Below are 16490 nucleotides of genomic sequence, written 5' to 3'. Positions count from 1 at the left end.
GTCTCCATGGGGATGTCATTGTTTTGCCTGGAATGTGACGTAGAACAGTATTCAACTTGGGTGTTTTGCATTTATTCAATTCCAAGTGTTTTTATTGCTTAAAATACCATCAAAACATGCATTCTTACAATACAGTGAGACGCCTTTCAACAGATCTGACTTCTTGGCCTAGTTTCGTTTCTGCTTATCTTCATGGACACAGGTGAGTTTAACGGTTTAACTCCTTTCAGTCTGTTAATCTGAGGTGAGGGAAATTTGATTGATTTGATTTGTTTGCGAATGACGGGTGACCAATGAGCTCCTCGGTTTCCTTTGTCACTGAAAAAAAAGACTAATTGGATGAGCATGTTTGGTTGTGGCTTGAGACATGATGAAGGGAGTGGAGACCAGACTAATATCCATCTGTATAAGAAAAAATATAGAAAGATATAATTATAGAAGCCATACTTGTATAAGATCAAAATCCAGGACCACACACCCCTGTTACAATCTGCTCCCCCACAGAACAGAGGCTTTCTCGGGGGAAATTTGAGTGCAGTGTAAACAGGCTGCTGACGAGTGATATTACGCCTCCTGTCAGCGGGGCCATGTAAATACGCCATTGTCCCCAGCACTTCCTTTTATAGTGCTCAAACAATGCCCTCAGATGCGCACTACATTTTCCAATCCAATTTCCCGGACTGCCGATAAAGCGCTGTTGAGGCGGCTTCCCTCGGGGCGCGCCGTAGACCCCCCTCACGCTCAGTCATATACATATTTTATTCACACTCATTCAACAGGATTTCTTCGGATATTTATCACGTTGTGGGGGCTACAATCTGTATACACGCTTACTTCTTTGGGAAAAAAATCAGGTTTAAAGTTGAGCTATGTCATTTTTGAATGGTCTGCGATCTGCTTTTCTTCAAGGAGATGTTATTGCTTTGCTTGTAATGTTTCACAATATGGCATTAAACGTATCTATAACTACAGAGAGAGACAGGTCTGTATGCTTTTCAAGGTATTTTTGAAAAGTAAAAATACCTGTAATTGTACGACACTGTAAGCAAAGCAACAACATGGAGAAAAGCAGATGGCGTACCTCCTCACCACAAAAGTTACATAGTGCATCTTTAGAGAGACATAGGACAAAAAAGGTTAAGTTAGGGTCTGATCGATGTTATAATGTTGTTTCCTTATCACAAACAGACCTGGAATTTGTTTCATTCACACGTTTAACACACAAACCCTGTATATTTAGAGTTCTTCTCTCAAACAGAAAACCTATTGTGTATTTTCATATTTTTTAAAAAGTGCATTCATAAACGAATTTTATAATTTCCAACTTCATGCAGGCCTAATTGAGGCAACTTTTAACATCACTACAACAACAGTAGGACGCCAGGACTAAATCAGAACTAAACCAGGTCTAAACCAAGTCTAAAACAGGTCTAAACCAGGACTAAACCAGGACTAAATCAGAACTAAATCAGGTCTAAACCAGGACTAAACCAGGACTAATCTTGGACTTGAGAGAGAGAACCTCGAGCCTGCTGAACAGGGTGTCCGCAAAGCCTTATCGGGCAACGGCTGCGCTTAGGCCCGTGAGGCGCGGCGCTCTGCACCATTCAGCACATTCGGGTCCGTCACGACACTCAGTCCTGGTTCAGTTCTGGTTTCGTTCTGGTTTAGTCCTGGTTTAGTCCTGGTTCAGTCCTGTTTTAGTCCTCCTGGGATCAGTCCTGGTTTAGTCCGCAAGTATCGCGCCTCCCCAATGGCTCTATAGTGCCCCCCAGGCGAGGCAGGCCTCATCTGTTGAAAACCTCTGTTCTATGCCATACTGGAATATTACAGCCAAAGGGACTGCATATTCACCTAATGATGTCATGTGGTAATACAGGAAGTTCTCCACTGTGTTTTAAACTCCATACACCTTCATTAGAATCATTTAGATAATTTCAGCCCTGCAATTGTCAATGTCTAGTGAATTAAAGGTAAAAGGTAGCTGTTAACTTGAAAACACAGCATTTTGAGCTTTAGAGATATAGACAGATTAATAATAAAGGCTTTCTCAAACATGTGTGAATGGAACAAAACACAACTCCAGTCATGTTTTTGAGGAGGGAACATAACTTCAAGCTCACAAGAGTCAGTTTTGTGTAATTTACAGTAGAATTCCAGGAAATCAATGTAAGTCAAAGCAATATCCCCAAAAAGCATAGAAACCCAACATGTGTGCATGATAGTGTTTATAAGAAAAATGAACAGCCCTATTCTCCTATTTGATGAATTATCTTACACATTTTTAATTTGTTCGGCTTTGGAATTATTATATTTGCATCTAATTTGTCGATGAGGTTAGAATAATGAATCCCCTTGCTGCTAAATAACATCTGTGGGGTATTAATCCAACACTAAACAATATGTCAACATGCAATGATTAGCATGTGAAACAAACCATCGGGAGACAGATCCTCACCTTAACACATGTAGAGAGAGATCTAGGTCTGTCAGATGCAGATTTGTGTTATGGGAGATGTACATGAATAGATTTGCATAATTGTTGCTATGCTAATTTGTTATGTACAGAAAAGGAGGTTAGCGCATATGCAGTGAGTCATCAAATCATACTTAAGCCTGTTTTATGTCTGGGGTATAAACCAGCCGAGCCAACAGACAAATAATATTCACCCAGACTACACGTGATTATTAAATTAAAAAACAATAATAAGGTATTTGAGCAAAATTCGTCTTGCCCTAGTACAGATACACACTATATACACAGCTCAATATATGTCGGCCAAATGCTGTCTGCTTCTAATTCTCTAAGTGTTTTAATGTCTGATCACCAGGAAGTGCACAGTTAGCATGCTATTTTTTGTTCACAGTAACGGCAAACTTCTGCTATGGCCTCTGAAAGTTGTGCTCATAAACTCATCCTGGTGAATAATTAGGATGCTGAGAATGCAAAAGTAAAGTTAAGAACAACTTTGGGCCACTGCAAATCATTTAAAATGAACTAGTTCTGTTTTTCACATTTTTAAACACAAAAAATCCGGTACAGTGTCTTTAAATTACACACCAAAATGATTCAAATCAAAACTAAAACCTGTTCACTGACAATGGCAATAACGCTGTTGTATATTAATTCCTAGAACAGTAAAATGCTCCATTAGAACAGAGTAGATTGATAAACGTTAAAAATGAAACTAATAAAGATGTACTAATTACGTGCTGCACTGTTGCATGAATAAAACTAATTAACTGATGAATTTAGCAGTAATTTAGAAAGCCTCCTCCCCTCTTTGAAAAATATCCAACTGAGCAATCTTTAACTAAGTCAACAGTGCAAATGCATGTTAAAAAATATGTCTTTTATCATTTTTTTAAACTTACTAATTATTTATGATGATATGAAAATGAGGGCCTTTATAATTTCCTGCAATTTAGAAGTAGCACACTGGATAAAGCCGGGAGCACATACAATGCATTCTTGAGGCTGTGTGGCTTTAATTCCATTTAAACATGGTTTTGGTCACCTTGAGCTAAGTATTTCACATTTTTAAACTTCAAAAGTTTTGGAAATGCACTTTAAAAACCACACCTCCACTTCCAATGAGGTATTTAGAGATAGGGCTCCATCTGCTGTCAGCAACTGTGAAATAGACAGAATTATATGCTAACGTATATGCTGCGATCACAATTTGACCGCAGAACGAGTCCAGTGGTGGTTTAAGACTTAAAAATTGCACAGCTGAAAATCCAAACTTTAACCTATGACACTACAAACCTGGAAAAATGTAATGTAGTATATAACAAGAGTAAATGAAGCAAAATACAACTCCAGGTATGTCTTGGATGATATGACAACAATATAAGATGGTTAAAGCTAAAAATAAAAAGGTAAAAAAAATGAACACAATTTAAAGGTGCACTACGCAACTTTTCTGGTGGACGATCCGCAACCTGCTTGTATCCATGGAGATGTTATAGCTTTGTCTGGAATGTTCCACATATGACATTAAACATACCCATCTAGCATTTATTCTGTTGTTTCTATTGCTCAAAAAACACTATAATTCCTTCTCTGAACAGGGGTGACTCTCCACAGATCTGAATTGTAATGTAGCATAGTGCTGTAACCTGCTAGTCTCCCTGGTGATACACAGGTAAAATCAGTACTGCGGAACATTCTAGACAAAGCAATAATATTAAAATGGAGACAAACAGGTGGTGTACCCTCCAGTAGAAATGTTACGCAGTGCACCTTAAAATTAAAAGATGCTGAAAACAAGTCATTCTGATAAAAATGTTCAGTATAAGTAGGTAGATTTCCTCCTCAGCTTTTCAGCACATGTCACAAACTGCTTTACAAATCCGCAAAAAATCCTCCACCGTGTATTCCCCTGGCCAACACCTCTTCTTTGGCTAACTTCATTTAGCGACTGTAGCATTATTCAGAAGTTGAGTGATGGATACAACTCTACACAGCCCCGAGGAAGTAACACCATATGACAATTTCCCCTAACGCTTTATGGTAATGTAGTAGGAATAACTGCAATCCTTTATAAACTTTGACATTTAATTCTCCGCTATGATAACAGGATAAAAGTGCGACTCTGGAACTTATCTGGCGTCTCTGCCTTCAGGGAGAGAGAGGCAGTTTCGGTGCGTGGTTAAAGCTATAGGTACAGCAAGTAAGTACAAAGTGTATCCAATGAGCTGGATTTTATTAAAGAGGCGAGGAATAATATCGCGGTGAATTCTTGCCTGGAGGATAGTGTACAGCAAACAATTTAGTAGGTTAAAGCAGGTAGAGGAAAATGCTATGAAATAAATAAAAATAAAATAAAATAACAAAGTACATGTAAAATCAACCAACAGTCACACAACAAATGTATGTACCTTTGCAGTAGGTGACTTTTTAATCAATTAAGAAACATAAAAAGACAAAAGTGCAGTGATGACCAAAATAAAAAATTGATTTAAACAACATATTTTCAGGAGTGTGTGATCAAATGAGCGTTCATGGTCCTGTTTTGGTGTTTGATTTTCAAAAAAAAAGGTTAAAGTGGCTAAAGGCCGCCACACACTACAGGATTTTTTGGTCTTAAACGATTTTTAAATGTGCAACAAAAGGCACCCACCACAGACACGAGGAGAATCTTATGAGACTTAAAATCTCCGATCACAAAGGCTGCAGCGGGATATGTCTGCGTATCACAGGCTACACAGTTGTGAGAGCATTTGCGTCTGCTGTTTCCCATCTAAAGTAAAACTTCTCGCTTTGAGACTGTTCAGAAGCAGGGTATCCTCAGGTTTGACTACCTCAAATTTAGAACTTTTTAAGACCACTTAAATGAAAATTAAGACCAACATCGCACCCATTATGCGGGCGAAAAACACCAGATCCAATTCTAATAATGACCCTCCAACTACAGTAGTATATCTACAATCTAAGAGCCACTGGGGATTAAACCTTCACTTCCCCATGATCCATCCAACATCTTCCTCCTCTCTACTGATTGTTTACTCATTGCTGCCGGCGCCAGAAACCAAAGTATTGTTTGTGCGTACTCCAAATTAGACGTACATTCATGTAACGTGATTTAACCTTGTTTTTTTCCTCCCTCCATTTAACATTGCACTACAGCCCGGTTGAGTATACAAAAAAATAGGCGAAGGAAATTTAAGACCTTAGTGAAAAAAATAAGACTTGGACAACATAATTCAAGACTTTTTAAGGCCTTAATTTAGGAAGATGAAATTTAAGACCTTTTTAAGACTCCATTCAGAGCACTGCACTTCTAGTTTAGATACAAGTCAAAACTGTGTTATTATTATTTGTTAAATATGGTGCAATACTTCAGATACATGATTTTTAAAGTGATAAAGTACACGGGAAGAGTCACTATCACTAATCTGCAGCTTAACCTCAATCCGTGCGCTGTGTGGATGCAAACAGACAAACATGAGGAACTACTGCTGCTTTTTTACTTAAAGAAGGCCTCAATCTGGATTCACAGTACTGTTTTGTGGACTGGATGTCATTATTTGCTGAGGATAAATTCTATAGATAATATGGATAATATGTTGCAGTTTATATATACAACTTTACAAGAGGTGAGTAATAATTATTTTCGCTATTCCCTGAGTTTGTATCTTGCTCCTCTGTGTCTGCCCCTGATGCTCTGTTTTATTGGCTGTTTCCATAGTGTTGCTGATGTTTGCTGGTTACAATCTGACGGAGCAGAGTCACACTGACACCAAACACGAGGAGTGCAGCGGCTTCAAAATCGCACACAAAGACACTCAGAACTCAGGGAGAAGCAGGCAAATTCTCCTGTAGTGTGTGACGGCCTTAACTGAAAAACTGATGGTTAATGCTAGGAAGTTTGTGACTGTAATGTTATGTGTAATGTTAAAAGGACTTAAAATGAAGCTCAGATAAAATCCAACTTGAGTAACAGAGCTTCAGACAGAGCAGTGCCTATAGTTAGCATCACAACCCCAGGGAATGTTGATGACATCAGCTGCGAAGTCTCAATAGGCCTGAAAGTCACTGGTCTGATCTAGAAAGATACACAAACTAAACACCAATCACATTCACTCACTATAAGTTAATTAGATTTCGACCCAAAAAGTACAGATAAGATACATAACTTTGGACAGCAACGTAGTAGGAGTAGAAGTAATATCCAAGATTGTAGTAGTCAGTCAAACCAAACACGTAGTCTACAAGATTTAACCTCTCGGCCTTTACTCACCCCAATGTATGCACAGATGTACGCCCGCTGTTCGATATATTAAAATACACTTCAGTCAATACAACCTGAAGATCCCATGTGAAGCAATACTTGGTCTAAATATTGATCTTTGTCGAAGAATTCATAAAGTTGTTTTTATTTTTTTTCTCACTCAAACTCAAGTGTTATTGCAGTTGTTTGATTACTTCTCTGGCTCGATAATTAAAAACACTTTCACATTCCACTTCACACTGCTTCAGCTCGTCATAAAACTGAAAATCCCTGAACCCCCGAGAAAGAAATCAATCTTATTTTTATTTTAGTTTGACTTTGTAGCACCTGCCTTGGAATATGCCACACACTGCATCATGGGTAGTTGTTATACAATCTGTGTTTTGCAATTTAGCTTACGGAAATTCTGTTCCTGATTTTTACTGTTTAAAAAATAGACCGAAATGATTCCTCAATAACCTTATGCATCTCGAGCATCCTAATTATTCACCACGATTTTAGAGACCAGAGCGGAGTTTTGCAGTGACACTAATAATAAAGTAAGTAGCATGCTAACAACAGCCTTCCTGATTACCGGATGATAAAACGCTTTAGAAATGGACCCAGCCATTACAAATCTGACTTATTTTGATCAAGAGCTGCTTATTCAATATACTGTATCTGTCCTGGGGCAAATTTTGCTCAAATACATAGGGGAAAAATCAGATACAGGCCCTTTAAAATAGGGTACAGAGTGGTTTATGATTCTGAATGCAATTTACCGCTCTGAGAAAGAACCAGAAAATATTGAAATCTTATGCTAGTGCCACTGGAGCAAAGGCATATATTTTACTATGCAAAAGAAGCAACAAGGATATAGGTTGTTAAAACTGCCAGAACAGATTGCTTGGGCAGTACGACATAATTGCCTTCCATAAGCACTCCAAAAATAATAATTTCTGCCAACCAAAAGGCGAAAGCTTCAGACATTTCTTAGATCAGTACAGCTTCTGCAGGCTGGTGTTGTCATAATATGAACATTTAAAACTCGATTTTGATACTAAAGAACAGACTTGATACTCGATACCGTTTTCGATACCATGATTTTAAAAAATCACTCTTTCTTTAGAAAATAAACTGTAATTTTTAACATTAAATCACAGTGCTTTCTTTTATATTACCATGGGCGTATACTATACTATACTAGTCTATGTATTCTTATACTTGTTCTGATACATTCTAAAGCTATTCAGGAAAGGTTCACTTCTGTCTGTGAATGTGACTTATTTAGTATCAGTATTAGGGATGGGCATGATTAGTCAACTAATTGTTAAGAATTTTGTTGATCACATTCATTTTTAATCAACAAACCAAATGTAGGTTGCTGTAGGAGACGAGGCTGCGTCTGACAGCACAAACACTGCAGTTGTGGCCTCACAGTCCCATGTTTCAGCTCTGGCTCACCTCCTTGGGGATCACTGTACCACTCAATGAGTGTGTTTACATGCACATCAGTATCACGTTTATGATCGGGTTTTTGAGTATCCTGGTTTCGTCATGGTGCATGTATACGCTGTATCCCGATTACTGCAACATAAACTTGAGTGCGCATGCATCCAAAAGACAACTATTTTTCAATCTTTTCATCACAACAGTATCCAAAATACATTAAGTGACCAACATCAATAAAGTAAGTGAAATAACTGTATAAAATAAAGAGCTGTGCTAAGAGCTAAGAGCAGTGTGAATAGTTTGTGCAAATATGTGGTTTTAAGTTTCATTTCTGTAAAACATAAACAAATGCAGCAAAGCTGCATGAAACACATTATAATCTCAACTGGGCTGATGTGGCTCTATAGTGGTTATGGTTTATATGTTGTAAATTTGAGTTTATTTATGCAGATTAGTAATAGTAATAATAATGCTGATGACTTTAATATAAAAACATTAATGATTAAATGAAAATCAATCGTCAATTCAACCAACAATCAATTAAGAAAATTTTATCAAATGCCCATCCCTAATTGATACTTGGTCAAATCTATTTTCGATATTAGTTTTAGTATCAATTAACATCTGATTTTCAATACTTTTGACAACCTACTGCAGACAACAGAAAGGTTGTGTGTCTCTGTCTATTTCCGCCCCCTTTACCCACGTCAACCAATCGGCGACAAGGTAGGACTTCCTGTAGCCCTCAATTGGACGCTTTCCCATCTGCCCGAGGTGACAGGCCTGTATGTTGCATCCAGCCTAGAGGTGGAGAATAAAAAGGGGGACAGGGAGTGTAGCCATAATGTGCATATGGGTTAGCTTAAGGGGAGGATAAATTGGGTTTGAATATTTGGGGCAGAATTTAGAGCAGGTATTTTGAAATTCTTATGTCATGCCGTGCCATTTGGGGGGCACAGAATGAAATCTCACCCAGCAGCTCAATACTAATCTAATAAAATATAAGAATGTCGATCTTTCTTGAATAGTTTTAGAATGAGTAAGAATGGAGTAGAATCAGATCAGATTGTAAAAGTCCATCCCATTTTGTGGGGAAAATTGTATTAGGCCTTCATTTAAAAAAAAAAAAAAAAAAAAAATGGATATAGTAAAGGGTTTAGTATTGGACTAAAAATTTAGCAGAAATCAGGAGTTTTATCTATGATGCAACAAAATGGCCAATACGCGAGCGGAGGATTTTTGAGTGCTCAGAGAAGATGATTTTGGATTAGTGGAAATTAAACAAACCTGAATCAAACAAAGCATAACTCCAGGTAAAGGGACAACATTGTAACATGGTCAAAAATATTAAATTTGTGTAATAAAAATCTTTAAAACACCAAGTATTTTAACTGCGGTATCAAACTAATCACACTTTATTTACTATGAGGACATCACAAGGTGGAAAAAAGCATTTTGAGCTTTGGAAATGTAGACAGACTAATAAACCAGAGTTACTCAAACGTGTGAATTTTTTGAGAATATAACAACATTATAACATGGTTTAAAACGTTTTACATTTTCAATAAAGTGGCATTAGCTGTCACTGAGACAACCTGACAATGTTTGGACAGTGGGAAGTAGACAAAATACAGGAAGAGAAGCTACACACACAGACAGAACAACAAAAATATGAGTTGGCGTGTTTGAAGATTGAACTGTCAGAAAACTGTGGCCACCTCGCTCCTGATATTTATAAACACTGTGGTGGAACAACTAAGCACGGCTAAAAGTTCACTATGAGCTGCTTTTCTTTTTTTTGTCACACTTTGATCCAAAGCTCTTAATACATTTTTTAAGATTTTAGGTCAAATGACTTGATTACAACTGTTTTTGTAGAATCCATATGCCAGTTTAACTCTGGCACGGCCTCTAGCATGGCGTAGGCGTGATCCATGTTAAAGAAACACAGAAGCAGCCATTTAAAAGTGTCAACAGCTAATAGAGAAATACTCATCACAGTGAATTCAGGCTGAATTCAGAAATTCTCAGAACAGGTCCAGTAATGGTTTATGGACTTTTTAAAATGTCCAACAAACGTAGGCATTGAAATCTGTTACAAACAACATTATAAGCTCATAAAAGTAGTAAAAGTTATTGTTGTTGTTATTGTTGCTGTTTCAACCAGAGCTGTCTTTTGTCATTGTCTTTTAAGCTAAACCGAGGTATTCTGCAATACAAATAACAAAAAAATTCTTCAAATCTTCAGCTAAGTCACTCACTTCTCCTTTCTGTTGTTGTCCTATATCTTTTAATCTAAATAAAATGACTATAAATTTGGGTCGACTAAGACACCATTGACCGATTCCTCGACAAAAGGACTAAAGGAATATAGCTTTAGTTCATTTAGTAAACAGATGACCAGTCATATTTTCTCTTCTCTGCTGAGCACTTTAGGTCAGACCAACAGATTCGGTTGTTTTGAGAGTCTGTCGAAATAACCACAGTCAATGTTTCTAGTGTGAGTAAGTCCCTCTCTGCAGCAGCCCTCCTTTAAGTCCACATGCTGGAGCTATGGGACCACGTCAGCTCAGCCTGTATCATCACTCTGCCCCCGCACCCCTCACCTCTCGCTCACTTTAAAGGAGACACTGTAGTATGACTGAGGAGGCGCACTAAAAACAGCAGACTGAAACAGCAGGACCATCTGCTACTGGAAAACCAAAATAATCAAACCTGGAAAGTCTCATTAAGAATCATGAATATTTGCTTAACTAACCTTTAATGTCAAGTTCTGGCTGGGATAAAACACAAATCAGGTCATTTCAAAAATGCAAATATAATGTGATAATAAGGTGAGGGTTACAGTATAGTACATGGGTTCATGGGATAAACTGGATTACCCACGAAACCACCCAGACACAGGGAGAAACAAGGAAACTCCACGCAGAAAGCAGCAACCTTCTTCCTTCTTGTAATATCTGAGTGCAGCTCTGCCACCTTGCCCATAATAATAATGATGAGTATTATATGGCGTATACTTATAATATGGCTCAATCAATCAAATCACTTCAGAAGGTTGATCTTGGACAGCAAGATGGATTTCCTCAATAGTAGTAAGTTCACAAACTCAGGAAAGTTCATCATTTCACGCTCACGCTGATGCAATAGGGCCCAGCCACTGGTGAGCTGGAGACTGGACCAATGACAGAACAGTACTGGAAGACAAAGGTGAAGTACCCAAACTTAATTATTTTAGAAAAAATAAACATAATTTTGTTTGTGAAATGTGTGCATTTGTGGATTACAGCTTGTCCATTATTTATTAATTTAAAAATGTATTCATTAATCTGGTAATACAACCTGGTACAATGCATCTCTCCTGTTAGGTTAATGTAAATTGTGCACTTTCCCTGTCTCATTAAATAAATACAATTTTTTTTTAAATTAATTAAAAAAGCTTGCAGCTTCGCACCCCCGGCCTGGTGGCTGCAGCTCCGGATGGCTGCTTGCCTACACTGGGTTAACTCCACATCCCTCCCCTGCCCTATTGCTAGTTCTGTTAAATGTATTGTATTTGTACTGTGTTTTGACTCTGCTGATTTCGCAGAGGTGTTTTTTTTTTTTGTGTGTGTGTGTGTATTGTACCATACTATGCCCTGATAAGAGCATGGTCTGGGGCTGTTCTCTTTTTTTCCTCCTCCCCCTATCCTCATGTTATGCTGCAGTGTTTATTCCTATCTGCTACCTGTCTTCCAGCCCGGTCCATGTAGTCTTCCCCATGTCATTTTCTACTGAATGGTATATTTTTTTATGTACGGATGGGATGACAGGTCCAATTTCGATTCCTTTGTATGTACACATACATGTGAAGACATGGAAAAATAAATGCCATTATTCATTCATATTCATTCATTCAACTGTTGTGACGCTTCAGCCAATCAGATTGGAATTATTTGTTCGAGACATCACAATCACTTTCATCGGGAGTCATTCCAGATCCATAAATTCAATTCAGAGTGCTACACATCAATCTGGTGTGAGTCAGATTAGCAAAAGGTTCAGATAAAAAGAAAAAAGAAAGACACTTGCAGAGTAATAATGGAACATGGATTGAAGCAATTTTTTCAACATTAGTGTGATTAATTTTCCAGTCCATTCACTTTTTGTCCAATTTTTGAACCCCAACCAAGACATTTACCGGCACATTTTGGCACATTTCATCCAATTACCCAATTCTTGTTATTGAGAGACTTCCAAAAATGATGAGATGTTAATTTTGTCATTATCATTAAGGTCAATCCAGGCTAACAGTTGAAACACATCCTCCAGTAGCCTCTTTCTTCTGTCAAGCCTTTCCTGACTCTTAATTCACCCCCGAGTGAATCACAAAGCATCATGGGATACATAGCAACCGTTGCCAGTCGCCACTTTCCCCTGAACGACTCCTCCTGACAGCTTCTAGCCCTCATTCACTGGCTAGCTGTTCACTCCACGCGGTATTTATAGCCAGCTATTGATCGAGACAAATTTGGCATTGGAGATTTAGCGGCTGTCTATAGAATAACGTTTTGTGCGTCTAGACAGTGTCACCTGCAGGAAGCAAGCACGCGCCCGGCAGTGAAGTCATCTCCTCATCATCGGGGCCCATTTTAGAATCTACAAGTGTCCAGCTGTCTCACACAACTAGGCCATAATAAGGCTTAGTGTATCGCCATCCATCTCTGGTAGCTGGCTTTTTGAATGGGGGCCTATTGTTTAGTTAGTGCCCTGATGGATGACGAATATGCTATTTAAAGGGGCTTACAGGGCTCGGCATGTTGGCGTCTGGTGAATGGAAGTCAATGGGTAAAGATGGGAGTGACGTGGTTGGTTCTGTGGGTGGTCACTTATGGGATATGTGGGAAAAAAGAGATTCAATTGTTACATATTATGCTTTTGTCCGCTGTATAGTTGTATTAAAATTGACACCAGTAGAGTTATTTTATGCTTGGATGTTTGAAACTGTAATATTGATTTAAAATTACTTCTGTCCTAAATGGTACGTCGGTTTAAATATGACGGCATTTTATTTATAGACGGTATGAAGAAGTGCACTAAGGGAGTGTGACATTTGGCGTTCGGCTCCAGTCAAATAAAGCTCAAAAGGCTAGCAGTTATAGGGCAAATTTGGAGCCGAGTTTCATATTAGGAATAAGAATTTATTTAAGAACAAAATGGCAAAATAAAAATAGCAGCATCATGTAGAGCGTGTTAATACAAACATTTTAAGACCAAAATAATGAGGCTCTCTATAGCAGGTGACAATTTTTCAGTGTAAAGACAATTGGAACCAGAGTTGATGAACTGGAAGTGCCCCCACGTTCACTTCCTATTTGGCAGCTAGTAGGTTAGCTATGCCCATTTATATGCACAGTCTATGGTCATGGATTTATGAACTTAATTTTAACTTAATATTTACTTCTTTTTTTTTTTTTTTGAGAATTGGGAGGCATACGAGAAAACATTGTTTTTGTTTACATACAGCTTTTCCGCTTTTTTGTGCGCAGTAGCTGGTAGGCAAAAAGTCAGTCGGGCCGCTCGTTTGTGTTGACAGTTGCATTGCGTATGTCTGTCATGAGATAACCCGCCTTATTTTGAAGTAGGTTTTGCATTTAATTGTTTTGACATGACTTCATCATCTTACTCTAAGTCACTGAATGTTGAATGTTGAGGATCAAAAACGTTACATTGAAAAGTTAAAACTCGCTGATAACTGTTGTTGTAAATAAAGATGTTGATGTTGTACTGTTGTATGACGATGATGATGTTGATGTTGTACTGTTTTATGATAACTGTTGATGTTGTATGTTGGTAACTGTTGACGATGTTGATGTTGTACTGTTGTATGATGACTGTTGATGTTGCACGCCGATAACTGTTGACGATGTTGATGTTGACTTGTTGATACGGACACTTTTTGCCTACCAAAATGGCTGCTGCCCCGAGCAATGGTGTCTTGAATGCAGGAGAATAAAAATTACTCAAACATGAATCTCTCTACACACAGCTTAGTCAGAAAGTCAATTGTCTTTATTAAAATAATTAGTTAAAAGTAAAAGTATGGAGTATAAGTCTAAAAAGCAAAGAAAGGATTTGGCAAAAACACTGCTCGAGTACAGACAAATAATGCACAGATTCAGCAAATATCCCTCAACATAACTTTATCTTTACTCGACCTTGAATTACTGAACCTAAACATTACTGAGTATCTAGAAGTTAGTACTAGCCAGTATTTCTCACAAGAGAGAAGAGGGAGTTTGAGTTTTGTTGTGACTATTACGAAGACGTGAAGATTCTTTTCCTGGTCAAAGTAATGACTGTTATTAGGTGTACACAGGCTGCTACTGTAGGTATCAGTCAGGGCCATGCCTCACTTTAGCTTTAACATGGTGTTTACTGAGGCTTAAAACCTGTCCTTAAAAAAGAGCAATGCAAAATCAATGGTGAGTCATAGATACACAGTTACAGGAGTAGTTATATTTTATGCTTTTGTCTGCTGTCTACCAGTGGAGTGTTGGTTTATGTTTGGACATTTAAAATTCTAATGTTGACTCTAAAACAACCTAATTAATGAAGCGAGTCAGATGAATTTAGGTTGGAAATTTCAGCGCCGATTTCTACATTGGTTTCTCGTCGTGTTTTCTAGGACAGATAAACTGAAACTATGATTTATGTTTTTTTCTCTGCTTAAATTATACCACAACTCACTGAAAATGTGCTGTTTAAATCAATTTTGTATTTTTTCTTGAGATTTCGGGCTTAAATCTTGGCTCAGTGTTTGTTAATGTGTGTATTTTGTCACCAGGGTAAGAGCTGAGCATTCTGCCACAAACATACAAGCAGAGCACCCCCAGCGTGACTGCAAGGCATCAATTGTATTTCATTAAATTATTATAATTAGTAGCCTATACAAATATGGATGAATATACAATACTACAAACCGTTTTTAAGTACAAAGGAACAACTGCATGTGAACACATTTCTACAGTGAAAATTGTGTCAAAAATTTGAAAATTACCCCATAAAATCCTTTACATGTATCACAAATATAATAATAGACAACCATACTTTTTTGTTTCTTTTTTCTCACACCCTACCACAACTTTTAAATTGGGGAAAACTCGCTCAGGCTGACGCATATCCAGCTCGGGTGACATGCTAAATATCGGTGCCGCCACAGCGCTAATCACCGCTATTCCACTTAATCATGGTTAATTTTATTAGTGACACACGTGGCTCGCCTGTCAAGAGCCCCCGTCGCTGCACCCGCCACCCGTTCGCCGTGCTTCTCCGGTGAACGGGCAATTAAATCGGCGTTCCGTCAGCTGTTTGCGTCCCGGAGCATGGAGGAGCCATTAGGGCCCGGTGGGGGTCTGATAGGCAGTGATCAATACTAATGGTAAAACCGTTGAAATGTCAGGCGCTGATTTGTGGCTTGTCAGAACCGTTTCTCTGCTCAAACTGTACATAAATGTGACAACTGATAGGAGGAAAAATAGTGTGCTAGGATTCAGCTACAGGAATAACAGGCCAATAGTTTTGTTTAATAGATTAGAAATTAGGGATAGGTGATTACTATTAGTGATATTAACCAATTTGCCCCAGTGTTTGTGTGGTCATGTGTCATTCAAGTTTGTCCACAGTGCATCAGACTTCTTTTTGAAAAGACTAATGAAAAAAATAGAAATGGAACAGCAAAAAGGCTAAAAATATGACTATATGTTTACTCAGTCATACAACAAAATAATCTATATCAGTTATTATATTTACAGAAATGAGTTAATTTGTGAACTTTGCTATCATTTTAAATTTGTGGGCTATCAGTATCTACCAGCCACAAAACCAATATCGGAATCGGTATCATCCTTATTTGAAATGCTTGTGTTTGTTTGAATAAATTGGCATGACTGGACAGTAGCAGCAGCTCAAGAGTAAGAGATATTTAAGGTTGGAAATTTGATTCTTGCACCCCACAACTGAATACTGCAGTCGTGTCCTTGGGCAAGATAATTCACTCGCTATGACTTTTGTGTTTGTGTACCAAGACATAGGAATGTGTGTTACTGCAGTTTAATGTAAAGCATTTTGAGTACCAAAAGGGAAAAACTGTTTGAACAGTGCAACTACCATGTCAAAATAAGTTTTACAAATTTTCCAAACAGTTTCATAATGCGTGTACACCAGGACTACACCAGGACAATTTCAGTTTTCACATAGAAGTGAACATAGTGCAGTGTTTGCTAGCAATGTTATCAGCGCACTAAAACAGTTTATCACCGTGTGATAAAATTATAATGCTAA

General features: G+C 38.0%; 1 protein-coding gene across 2 annotated transcripts in view; it reads right to left on the bottom strand.

The window, feature by feature from the left end:
• Positions 1-16490, bottom strand: part of snx29 (sorting nexin 29) — a 255528-nt gene that overhangs the window by 216302 nt on the left and 22736 nt on the right. The window lies entirely within an intron of this gene.

Source organism: Boleophthalmus pectinirostris, unplaced genomic scaffold, assembly GCF_026225935.1.
Source record: "Boleophthalmus pectinirostris isolate CB_2022bp ecotype Guang Dong unplaced genomic scaffold, ASM2622593v1 HiC_scaffold_14, whole genome shotgun sequence".
Taxonomy (NCBI): Eukaryota; Metazoa; Chordata; class Actinopteri; order Gobiiformes; family Gobiidae; genus Boleophthalmus; species Boleophthalmus pectinirostris.
The sequence above is the reverse complement of the archived record's forward strand: the minus strand, read 5'-3'. Positions and strand labels throughout refer to the sequence as shown.